At 36.1% G+C, this 12,593-nt stretch overlaps 1 protein-coding gene across 1 annotated transcript in view; it reads left to right on the top strand.

The window, feature by feature from the left end:
- LOC131075583 (proteasome subunit beta type-7-B) overlaps positions 1–12,593 on the top strand; it is a 74,830-nt gene that overhangs the window by 23,728 nt on the left and 38,509 nt on the right. The window lies entirely within an intron of this gene.

Genomic DNA, 12,593 nt, shown 5'->3' with positions numbered 1-12,593 from the left:
TTTCTTTTTTTTATGACCTATTGGTTGTGTGTGTGATGCCCGTGTGTTTTTTGGCAACGACTTTGTTCTCTTGCGACTTTTTCTATTTTTTTTTTGAGGACGCGACCTTCATCAGGGTTTTCTGAGATTTGTTTTGCGACCTTATTTTTGCAATTTTCTGGAAAGGTTTTTTTTTCGGCAACAATCTTCTACCAGCGAATTTTGGAGTCTCTTTGGCATGCAATGTGATTTGCAGAACTCGCGACTGTGGGATTTTTGTGACTTCTCTTGGGCGACAGAGTTTTGGGTTTCACGATTTTTTTTGCAGTGAGCTTCCCTATTTTCGACGCGATTTGTTCTTTCACAATTATCTGAGGTCCTGTGCCTAGGGTTTGGAAAGTGTATTTTTACAAACAAAATAGAGAGACTTTTTCTATTTTGTTCCAGAATTTCATGCTTCGCGTTAATGATATTTGAATATCGTTGCCTTGATTAGTTTGATTTGGGCCAATCTCTTGTCCTACATGTCCCAAGGTTTTCATGATTTTTTTCTTGAAAAATTGTTTGTCGGTTTCTGATTTTTGTCTGTTAAAAAATTATCTTTAGGTTTTTTGATTTTCTCCACAAAAAAACCATGGGAGGGTTTTGCTAGATTTTTCCTCAAAAATAAGGGAGTGATGTTTTACCACGTGATGTCTGGTGTTTTGCCACGTGATGTTTGATGTTTTAACTGTGATGTTTGGGGTTTTGTCACGCAACGTTTTAGGGTTTTGTTCGTTTTTTCCCTCAATAATTGATTATGAGTTTTGTTCCTGTTTAGGGTTTTTACCATTTTTTTCCACAAAAATGATGATTTGTAACTCTAGTTTTGGAGGGTTTGCCAATTTTTCCCAATTGTGGTTTAAAGTTTCAGTTTGGTTACCCAACATCAGGTTGGATGGATTTTGGTAATCTTGGTCATTAACACTTTGCAGATCCAGGGAGGGTCTCCTCCGCAACAAAGTGTTCTTTTCGTTTGTGATCAAAAGACTTGTAGTGTCTTTTGTAGGGTAGTTAGTAGATAGAATGACCATTAAAGGAGGGTATTAGAATATTTAATTATTATTTAATTAGTATATTAATGGTCATTAGAGTAATTATTTGCTTTATTTAGTTTTCTATTTTTGGCTTCTATATTTAGAAGCGGTTGTTTCTTTTTTAGAATCATCACCATTTTGTAATTGCCTATTTAAACAGCTATACAATTGAACAAAGATATCCGATTATTTTGAGCGATCAATTTTTTCAGTTCTATGGACAATTAGGCCTTTTAAACGCCTCACGAAATCCTTTTTTTGATCCAACAATAGCAAATTAATTTAAATCTCAATTTGCATTCAATTTTAAATTCTTCCATTTTATTACATGGGATGTGGGTTTGATAAGAAAATTGATTGAACAAGGGGGCACTTTTGTGAAAATTGACTTAGATCTAGTGGATTAGAAACACAAATTTGTAAGAGTTTGCACTATTGTTGACATTTCAAACTTCTTATACCACTCAACTAGAATCCACTTCTCTTTTGGCATTTGGACACAATTTCTAGTTATGAAGGTTTGCCATTTAGATGCTTTCGCTACAACATGGTATAAATTGTTGGGTGCATTGTAAAACAATTGTTTGGTTTTTCCAATTTTAAGAAGTGGATCAAGAAGAAAGGCTTAATGAGGATTTTCACTTGCATAATGATGACAATTTTAGGGAACCCTAAAAGGAGACAAGGAATGGATTAGAGTTTCTTGTGGATACCATTGTTATTGTAGATCCCATATCATCTTTGTAGTTCATGAATGATGAGTGCTTCCACCCCTTGTGGAGGAACAAGACAAATGTTTTTTTGAATTTATGATTACAATGAAGCCATTCTTTATTACTATAGTGTCTCTAAATTCATGAATCACATCTCAAAGCAAAATTTTGGAGTTCTTGGGAAGAGTAAAGGACAAAAATTAGAAGTTGAGGAACACCAAATTGAAGGATAGGTTTTAGTCGATGATGGCACTCAATGGACAATTGATGCTCTTCTTACTAGAAGTAGGAGGAAGGGCATCACCAAATGGGCTTGAAGGCTTGATATTTTTACAAAGGATGATTGATTTGACATTTTGGATTCTTCATCGTTTGGAAAAGGTTGTGGGATCAACTTGGAAGATGGGGGGATTGTATGAAGATATTAATAGTTCCTAAAATGTATTTTAATCAAATGATTAAAATATACTATTTCTTGCTAAGTTGGAGTCTATGGATGAATGGTAGTGCTTCTCCCATCTTTAATTTTACCTTTTTGCTCGAAGCCCTCTAGAGCATCAGATTGCCTTTATTCAGTTCAATCTAATAGCGTGGATTAAATTTTGTTTATTAAGTAAGATCTCACTTTATCTTTCCTCGGCTTTATGCTTTTAGGAAATAAATTAGTATTTCCTTCATTCTATGGAGGGCCTTGAGAAGCTTGAATGGCTTTCTATAGCCAATGGTAGGGCTCCCTTTTGTCTTTGCTTTTGAAATTTGGATTGATCTTGCCTCCAAAACATTTTCTTTTCGTTGCAGTTTATGGAATATTAAAAGACTCCTTCCAAAATAATATTTCTGTAAACCTTATGTCCTTGCAAGACTCCTTATGAGCTAATGATTGGGTCCATTCAACAAAGTGGGGGCCCTCTCTATTTGCCATTTTGTTCAAGTCGTTGGAACTTCATAAAATTTTTCTGGAATAAATGTTTTGACAATTTTTTAGGGCTGCACCCTCACTATGTTTGCCCCTGATTGTTTATTTGTTTGTGACTTTACTTTTTAAATGTCTATTCGTCCCACTTACTAGAACCATGTGTGTGGTTCTTCAAGTGGCTCCATATGGTTGGTGTTTTTTCAGTGACTTGTAGTCAAGATGTATTAAGTATTTTGCCTCATTTGAAACTTCCATGGACTATTTATCTTGGTTGTGCTTTAGAGATGCAACACCATGTCTTCATTCCTTTGTGCCATATTCTTGGTGGCTACACCAGTTTACACACAATTCCATCAAAATGGTGCTTCACTTTCAATTGCTGTGCCATTGTTTTGACATTGGTAGCCATATTTGAATTGCTGCATTGCTAATTGTAACATAGGCACTATTTATTATTTCTTGTGCCACCTTATATTGCCGTTGCACCAAACTTGAAAATGGCATGCTAATTTTGATTGAAAATGCCATGAGTTCATTGCTTTCTATATCTGTAGTTGGTCGCTATTTTAATCATTTGGCAGCTTCCAAATTTGTACACCAGGTATTAAAACCTCTTTGCTAGGTGTTGCTTGTTTTGTTGTGCTGGGACTTCATTAAAGAGGTGCCATATTTCATAGGTATTCTTCTTAAACTGCCATGTGGGTATTTCTTTGTAATTGGCCTTAGTTTCATAGTCAAATCATTCCATTTTTGACACTATTTAATTCTTCCTTTGTGCCACATTGGTGCTACTGGTTCCTTTGATGGTGCACCACATATTTACATTTGTTTTAATCTTCGATGAGGTGTTTCAACCAAAGAAGCAAAAGTCGGCATTGAGTCGCGATTAATCGTGAATAATCGCGAATTGTTAGAAATGCCGATTTTTTTCCCCAAAGTCAGGCCAAAAAATCGTTGACTATTAGTCAATGACTTTGGCCGATTAATTTCGGGTAGAACTTTGCATAATCGTGTTTAAAAATTGCAAAATATTTGCTCGGCTAAAAGAATGACAAACCCTAAAAATCACCTCTGAAAATAGACCGATTCTGGGTATAGTTTGCATGGAATCGGTTAGGGTTCGAAATTTTTGTCCTTAATTTTTTGCCGGACGTTTCAACCTCTGCAAAACCTTAATGACTTTCTGTATTGCTGAATAAGAGCCTCACCTTGTCTCGTTGTTTCACCTGACGAGAATAAGCTTTCCATGGTTTCCTTATTTTTGGTAACTTTATATTATCGAGAACTTTAAATTAAATTCTGAACTCTAAATTAGAAACTATGACATCTAATTTGGGGGATTATAAACTTTATATGTCTGTAAAAAAAATTATAAGCGACAATTCTTACATTCATTTATATTATTATTTACTATATGTTTAATATATAATTAAAAATAATTTAATAATTAACATTATATAATAATTTGTAAATTAAGATTATTATATATTATATTAGTGTGTCATTTATTAAATTATATAGAATAATTGTATAATTTAATAAAATTTTAGATTAGAAATATAAATAATTAAAAAATTATAAATTAAAAATTCGTATCTTTATAGACCATTAATAAATTTAAATATAATAATATTTATTTTTAATTTATAATGTATATTATTACGAATTTTTAATATATAATTAATATATATAAAATAATATGTAAATTAAAACTATTATATATTATATTAGTGTGTCATTTATTAAACTATATAGAATAATTATATAATTTAATAAAATTGTAAATTTGAAATATAAATAATTAAAAAATAAAAAATAAAAAATTTGTATCTTTATAGACCATTAATAAAAGTAAATATAATAATATTTATTTTTAATTTATAATGTATATTATTTAATTTATAATATAAAATTAATATATATAAAATAATATGTAAATTGAAATTATTATATATTATATTAGTGTGTCATTTTTATTTTTTTAATAGATAAATAACTGTAGAGGGGCAGCACCCTTGTATTAATCAAAATTTGAAAAATACAAACTTGGTTCAGAAAGAGCCGTAAGGGGAAAGAACCAGGAAGAAAACCCCCTACCATTGCTCCAAACAACGACCAGACAATGTTGCCAAATGCAAGGGACCTATGCATTCCTCCCATTTCTAACATCCCAACCGACCCGATCGCTTATGATTTCTTTGCATTCCATGGAAAAAACCGGTATTGCAGAGGACTGATTTTATCATAGTAATCGTACCGACAGATGATAACCACTTCCCTTTCCAATTTTCAAGCCTAGATTTACATTTCTCAATAAGATGCGTCCAATAGCAAATCTTATTACTGCCAATGAAAAGAGGAGTCCCAAGGAATTTACGTGGAAAGTTTGCAACTCTTAAATTGAGGATCCTTGATAGAACACCTTGCATATTCGGCAAAGTGTTGATAAAGAAAACTTCTGACTTGTTCCAATTGATTTTTTGCCCTGATGCCTTGCAATAGTGATCTAGGCAAGTATTTATAGTACTTGTTCCAATTGATTTTTTGCCTTGATGCCTTGCAATAGTGATCTAGGCAAGTATTTATAGTCCTTGCCTCTCTTCTACTAGAGACTCCAAACATAATAATATCATTAGCAAATTGCAAGTGGGTTGAATGTTCAACTCCTGTAGCCACATTGACACCCAGCCAACAACCATTATGGTGAAGAGATTTAATCAACCAACCTAAGGCTTCAGCCAAAATTATAAACAAAAATGGCGACATAGGATCCCCTTGGCGAATACCTCTTGTTGAAGGGAAGAAACCATGAGATGAACCATTAACCAAAACTGAGAATTTGGGTGTTGATAGACAATTCTTGACCCATGTGATCCATTCATTGCAGAAGCTAAATTTCCTCAATACTTCTACAAGAAATTCCCTGTCCACCATATCATATGCTTTCATAATATCCAACTTTAAAATCATACAAGAATCTTTAGTTTGCCTTGCATTGTGGAGTGTTTCATGAGCAATGATGATGCCTTCAACAATAGAGCGTCCAGGGGCAAAGCCACTCTGCTCATCTGAAATAATATGTTTTGGAAGAGGTTTCATTCTGTTGGCAATGATCTTTGTTACTATTTTGTAGATTGAATTGCATAATGAAATTGGTCTAAAATCACCCATTTGCTGAAGGTTCTTCTTTCTTGGGATTAAAGCTAGAAAGGTGTGATTGATAGCTCCCAGCATAGTCATTCTTTTTCCAGATTCTTCTACTGCTAGGTGTAGGTTCTGGGTAATAATGTCCCAGAAACGCGGAAAGAAGGCCGCAGGAAAACCATTAGGGCCTAAAGTCTTATTTGATCTGTGGAAGAACTTGGAATTTCTCTCCCCATCCTTGAGCCAAAGTTCCCTAGATTTCCGCGTCCAGTGAATTTCTTCATGTTGAAGAATTTCATTTAGCTCAGTCTTAAGAGATCTCTACCTTTTGAAAAGTTCTTCATTCATGCCTGTCTTTATGACAGAATTGGTTATTTCCTCCAGGTCTGCCGTGACCCTGAGTTTCTCCTTATGGATGTTTTGGAATTGACTCAAATTCCACTCTTTGATTTTGATCTTAATATACTTGAGCTTCTTATTTAGCTTGAACAACCTCGAGTTATTTCCTAGTATCGGCTCATTCCACCATGCTGCTATCAATTCATGTAGTTCTGGCACTCTGAGCTACATCATCTCAAACCGGAAAGGGTTGCCACCCTCGGATTGTCGTATAGACACATTTAGGCAAATAGGGAAATGATTCGATCCTACAAGGGGTAGAATAGTTGATTCAAGAATAAGATTTTGTTCAAGCCAATAATCGGCCACCATAAATCGGTCTAGACGTTTTGCAATGTTAGTGAAACCGGTTCTCCTATTTGTCCATGTGAAGGTTCCATTCTTCGGGGCAACATCCAATAGCTGACTCTTTTCTACAAATTCCTGGAAGTCTTTCTGAACCGTACCAATCCTCTGAATACCACCCTTCTTTTCATTGCCTGCCAGGATAGCATTGAAGTCGCCTGCAAACACACAACTGCCCTTAGAAATATTTTGGAATTTGTTTGATAGAAGTGCCCAAAGCTCTCGTTTGTCATTAGCAGTAGAAGGTTCGTAGACATTAAAGAGATTGAAACTCTCATTTTTGCATAAACTAGTGACCAGACAATGTTGCCAATATTTGTCTTCTCCAAGGAGTGTGACTTTAACATTCATAGGATTCCAGATATTCCCATACCACCAGAGGCTCCCTCGGATTGTCTCAATAGACCTTTCCATTATTTCCATGTTTTCATTTTTTTTTCTATCTCAGCTTGACTCCATTTAGTTTCCTGTAATACCCAAATATCTCCCTTAGTCTCATCAATCTGGTTCTTAATTAAGTGCCATTTGTCAGGGGTATTAAGGCCCCTGACATTCCAGGATAGTAGCCTCATTGATCCTGGGGAAGGGGAGTCCCCTTCCCTAAATTAAGTTTGGACTGCCCACTAGCCACACTTGCGATTTTCAGCATTGTTTTCCTTGATTTGTGCCCCCTTTTGCCCTTTGGTTTAAAGTTTGGAAAATTAATATATGAAGCAGTCTTACCAAAACCTTTTGCAGTGTTATCCATTATAAGGTTGGCAACTGGTTCAAAAATTTCTTCCCATTCCGAGGCAGAGGAAACAATTTCTCCTTCTTCCAAGTCAGTGGTGATGCCTTTCTTGCCCAAAGCACCAGAGGTGTTTGGATCAATTGGTAGAGGATTCCTCCGTCACCATAAATTCACTGGCCTTAGTGGATTCTAAGGAAAGAGAAGCTGCAAGCTTTGTTGCACTTTCATTTTGAAGGGATTTAGCATCTTCCAATAGAGCTAGTAGAGCTTGAGCACTATCACTGTTGTCAGTATGGATTTGTTGCTGGCTAGATACAATGAGTGGAGAATTATCAACAGGATTATTAATTTCCATCTCCTTCATACTGGCCGCCGAGGATTGTTCTACATCATTTGTTCCCAGTTTTTTTGTATTTTCCTTATGTGACTTCACATCAGTCGACTTAGTTTGCACACAAACATAACTTCTTAAGATAGAGACCGAAACTTCACATTCAAGACCAATATGTTCCCTTGAGAAGCATTTGGGGCAAAGGTGCAACTGATCTTCTCTGTCGATCCTTTGAATCCATACCTTGCCGGTACCAATAATTTTGACTTCTTTTGGGATTTTGGAAAATTTGGCCGGTATTAATGCATATCTTGATAAAACTACCCCAAACCCTATCCTCCAAAATGTCATCGACAGATACACAAGTGCCAAGCTCTTTGCAAATGTCTTTAATAATCTCAATGTGCCAATAGTCCGATGGGCAGTTGTATAGCCTTAACCAGGCTGTGCTTTCTGGTAAGGTATGAAACCGGGGATTGAAATTAGGTTTCAAATCAATAATATGCACTCCAATCCCATCCAAAGTATAAGGACCTTTATTTTTAGCATTCTATATGTCCTCTTTTTTTATAAATTCAATCAGATAGTAAGCATTTGGGAGAACATTAAAGTTAATGTCCTCCCCCCATTGCGATCTACACCTTTTCTCAAAATTTCACCTTAACCATTTACCTCCACCCCATTTAGTAAAAAAACAGTAATCTTGAAGATTTGACCTAGCCAAATTGATCTTGTTATCATCCAAATTAACAGTGGGTCTCGAGATTTTCCTTACCGGTTTGTGAATGTCTGGATAAACCAATGGTTGGTATCTTTGCTAGGGTTCATTTTGCCCCACTCAATCCAAGTTAGATTGCTGGTTTCTGGTCGGATCAATGGACCGCCAGACCTCTGCATGATCGGCTCGCGAAGTTCTGTCTTGCCTAAACCACCCATTCCGAAACTTTTTAGGGCCATTACCCGATGGAGGGTTGAAACCTTGGCTATGACAATTAGGGATGTTAAATCTTTTTGTCTTTGATACAGAGGAATTGGGATTTAATATTGAACTCCAATTGCGCACCAATTCAGTAGAAGGAAGCTTTGCATTACGAAACCAACCATCATTGCTCCATGAAAAGCCATTCTTCTTCCATGCTTCAAGTTTATTGGCCTGAGGTTACTATTTGTGTAGGGATGACTGATATCTATTTTCCTTTGTGGTCTTAGATCCCTACACCTTCTCTACATGGGATTAGGTACATCCACCTTCCATGGCTGGCTTGGGATCTGATCTTTCCTTGCTGTTGACTCAAGAGCTGGTCGCTTGCCGGCAATCTAGTTCCTCATTGCTTCGATTGGAAAGGCTTCGTCAGCTTCATCGCTCAATGATCTAATCTTCCCCTGACCTCCCTTACCTTGGATTGGAGCCACAACAAACTACTTGCCGGTTAGAAGCCTGCTGCTGCCGCTGCCTCTGCTGAATTCGCCACCTTCGCTCGCCATTATTGCTTTGTTTGGAAATTTACCAGCTATTAGTGTGTCATTTATTAAATTATATAGAATAATTATATAATTTAATAAAATTGTAAATTAGAAATATAAATAATTTAAAAATTAAAAATTCAAAATTCGTATCTTTATAGACCATTAATAAATGTAAATATAATAATATTTATTTTTAATTTATAATGTATAATATATCATTTTTAATATATAATTAATATATATTTAATTTATACTATATTTAATTTTAAAAATATATTTATTTTTTATATGTTTTTTGTACAAATGTACCAAACGTACCGAGTTCCTCCAAAAAATTTTGACATACCAATGTATTGTACCCACTTACCCCGATTATGATTCCAATTCGGCAACCTACCTACATATTTGTGCTATGGAAATGCCCTTAATTTTAAAAAGAGAGTATTGTCTCTTTTTCTATAATTTTTAACCCTTTTTTTAATCCGATTTTTTGCCGATTTTTTCCCGATTTGTCCCGATTTTTTCAAAAAATCTTATACTTTTGTTTTGCCGATTAATTCCCCAAACGATTAATGCTTCTTTGGTTTCAACTGCTCTTATAGCTTGAGCACTATTGGTAAATGGCAGTGTCAAAGGCAATTCATTGTGCTCTGTTCCTTATGCCTGTGGGATTATCATTGTTGCTGGTTTATACTTCAATATTGTTGCCATGTGTTTGGTTGCACCATATGATCACCCAGGCTATCGCATCTCTGAGTGCTGATTTCATATTTGTCAATTGAAGGAAAGAAGCGGATAGCATCACATCTTCTGGTCTTCATCATATCATTATTTTCCCTACCACTGAGACTCTTCGAACATTACTTATATGCCTCATGACCTTAGGATAACCTGCATAATCATCTGATTACCATATTGGCCTCTAATTGCTATGGGTGTTATTTAGCTGAGCCAACACCATGCAGAGGCCATGAATTGATCTGTTAGTTCTGAAATTTGATGCAATATTATATAGCTTTTATCAATTTTTGCTATCATCGAAGAGACCAGATTCTTACACGATGATCCCTGAGATGAACCCACACTACTGTAGCAATCCTTTATTGGTGGAATATTTAAAAACTCTTAATGGTGTGGACATAGTTCCAGGAGACACTTGGAGAAGTCTGGGCAAGCAACCATATGGGCCGCCCACTTTTCAATTTGTTGGTATGGATTAGCAAGCAATCAAGGTGCTAGGTAATGAGACAAAAATAATGAATCATGCATTATCAAAAGACACTGCATACTTTCCTATTAAAACAATTATAATGGTTAACTTAATGTAGGACTAATGACTTGAGGCTGTTATAAAGTAGAATTTATTATGTTCCTTTACTTATTTCCTCTTCATGCAAATAGGCCTAATTAATTGTGCAAATCTTATTTTCTATATATGTCTCTATTCTTTTGTGAAAAATGCAAGGCCGGTCAGAGCAAAAGAATTTGGGGCTGGAGAATGACAATCTATAATGATTCTAAACTGGTTGGCACTGTCAGAGCCAGCTCCAGAGTGGACTGATAATGACTCCATAACTGAACACAGATCCGGAGTTGACTAATCACCTTCAGAAGATAAATTTGGAATGGCAATTATCAATTCGTGACATTCATATTGGGAGTTTTGGCACATGTTTTGTGAGCCTGAATCGATTTTGAGTCCTCTAAGCTAACTTAGCCATTAAGAGCCTCTTGACCGCCAATTTTGGGAATGCCTCGATGCATTCTTTATTTTCTGCTGTTTTCAAGGAATTGAACACCCTGACCAAAAATAACTGAAGTGTAATATGGTTAGTTCATCCTTGAGAATCAGGAGTACTTATTGTCTCTAGTAACCTGTGTGTACATCTAAATAGCATGGCAAAAGAAATATGGCATCGTTTAAAAAAAGTGATAGGTCCAGCCTAGGTTTGCCTAGGGCATGACCTTGCTGTTCCAGGCATAGTTTGCAAACTCAGACTCGAGTCAGGCTTGGAAGACCAAAATTTTCCAACTCAGGGAAAAAACATAAATATTAAGCAAAACGGCTATAAAATGTATCAAATGAGTCTAGTGGGTGTTTGGGGGCAGTGCACCTAGCAGTATAAAGAGGCATTGCCCCTTGTGGGGTCCAAGGGCAGTGCACCTGACAGGGTTCGGGGGCAGCCCTGGCCACCAAGCTTAAATGAAAAACTTTGAAACCATACATACCTTCATGGCATGTACCATTTCATAATTTTTAGAAAGAGGAAAACCGCTGTATTTTTCACTAGAATACTCAGATGTGAGAAAATCATGTGTTTTCAGTGTTTATGCTGTAGTTTTGGCACGTTTTTGTTGTGTATGGTTATCTGTTCTGCATTCAGAATTTTTTTTGTACACTTTGTTTTAGCGAGTGCCTACTGGGTTTGGAGACTCCTACTCACCCAAAACTTGGCCAACAGGGATAGGTGAGTTTGTATACTATGATTCTAGGTACCTAGACATACCACTTGGTACTTGAGACAGCAGGGCTGTGCCATGAGTGAACCTAGGCAAGATCTGTGCCTGTACCCGTACCCATTGTATTTGGTACAATGACGGCACCCTAAACATGACCCAGTAACATAGCTTGAATACACAGGCACACATGTATTTATATGCTGGAATGTATTTTGTTGGAGGATCTTTGCATCCTGGATTAACTATGCTTCTTCACTTGCACGCATGCTGTTGAAAACATAGCTGTATTATAACATTTCATTTTGCTGGAGAATGCAACCATGTCCACAAATGAGTCAAGTAGGGAAATGGTTCACAAAACTACAACTGTTTACAGTAGCAAGAGGGTTTCTCAGTAATGAATTTATACATAGAAGAGCCTGTAGAACCAAGTGATTCTTAGTGGGTCAGATTCAAAACAGATTTCATTTTACCAGCATGGTGCTCATGAGTCATAACCACACAATGGTTTGCAGGATAATAGTGCTTGTTACTCATTATAAAAACCTGAAAGTAAATGTAGTCGGCATAAAATGACTATTGTTCATAGTTACCAGGAGAGCCGTATCGTACCCCTGGAGACTAGTACAGTTTGCCTGTCCCTTTATTGTTTTCTATTCTGCTAAAGTATTCTCCCCTTTGATTCTTTTTCTATTCAGATCAGAGTGTAGATCGAACTTCTGTATATATCCATCTGCATATTAATCTATTTGTATGTGTTTTCGATCTGCATAAGGAATTCACTGGTAATCATACCCAGATGCTGTTATAAGCAATCAGTCAGTTTCGGTGTGGCTTTAAGTCTGATCTGCCTGTGATGTTGATGTAATTCTGAGTGCAGTCTATTTCTTTCCAACTGATTCGTGTATTATGGATATATATGAAACCATAGTTGAACTACTCGCGACTCGGCGCGACTCGGCTCGACTCGCCAAGCCCTCGAGAAAAAAACTCGGCGAAAAACTCGGCAACGTAAAAACACGCTTAATTTTAA

Source organism: Cryptomeria japonica, chromosome 5, assembly GCF_030272615.1.
Source record: "Cryptomeria japonica chromosome 5, Sugi_1.0, whole genome shotgun sequence".
NCBI classification, from domain to species: Eukaryota; Viridiplantae; Streptophyta; class Pinopsida; order Cupressales; family Cupressaceae; genus Cryptomeria; species Cryptomeria japonica.
This window is presented reverse-complemented; position numbering and strand designations above follow the sequence as displayed.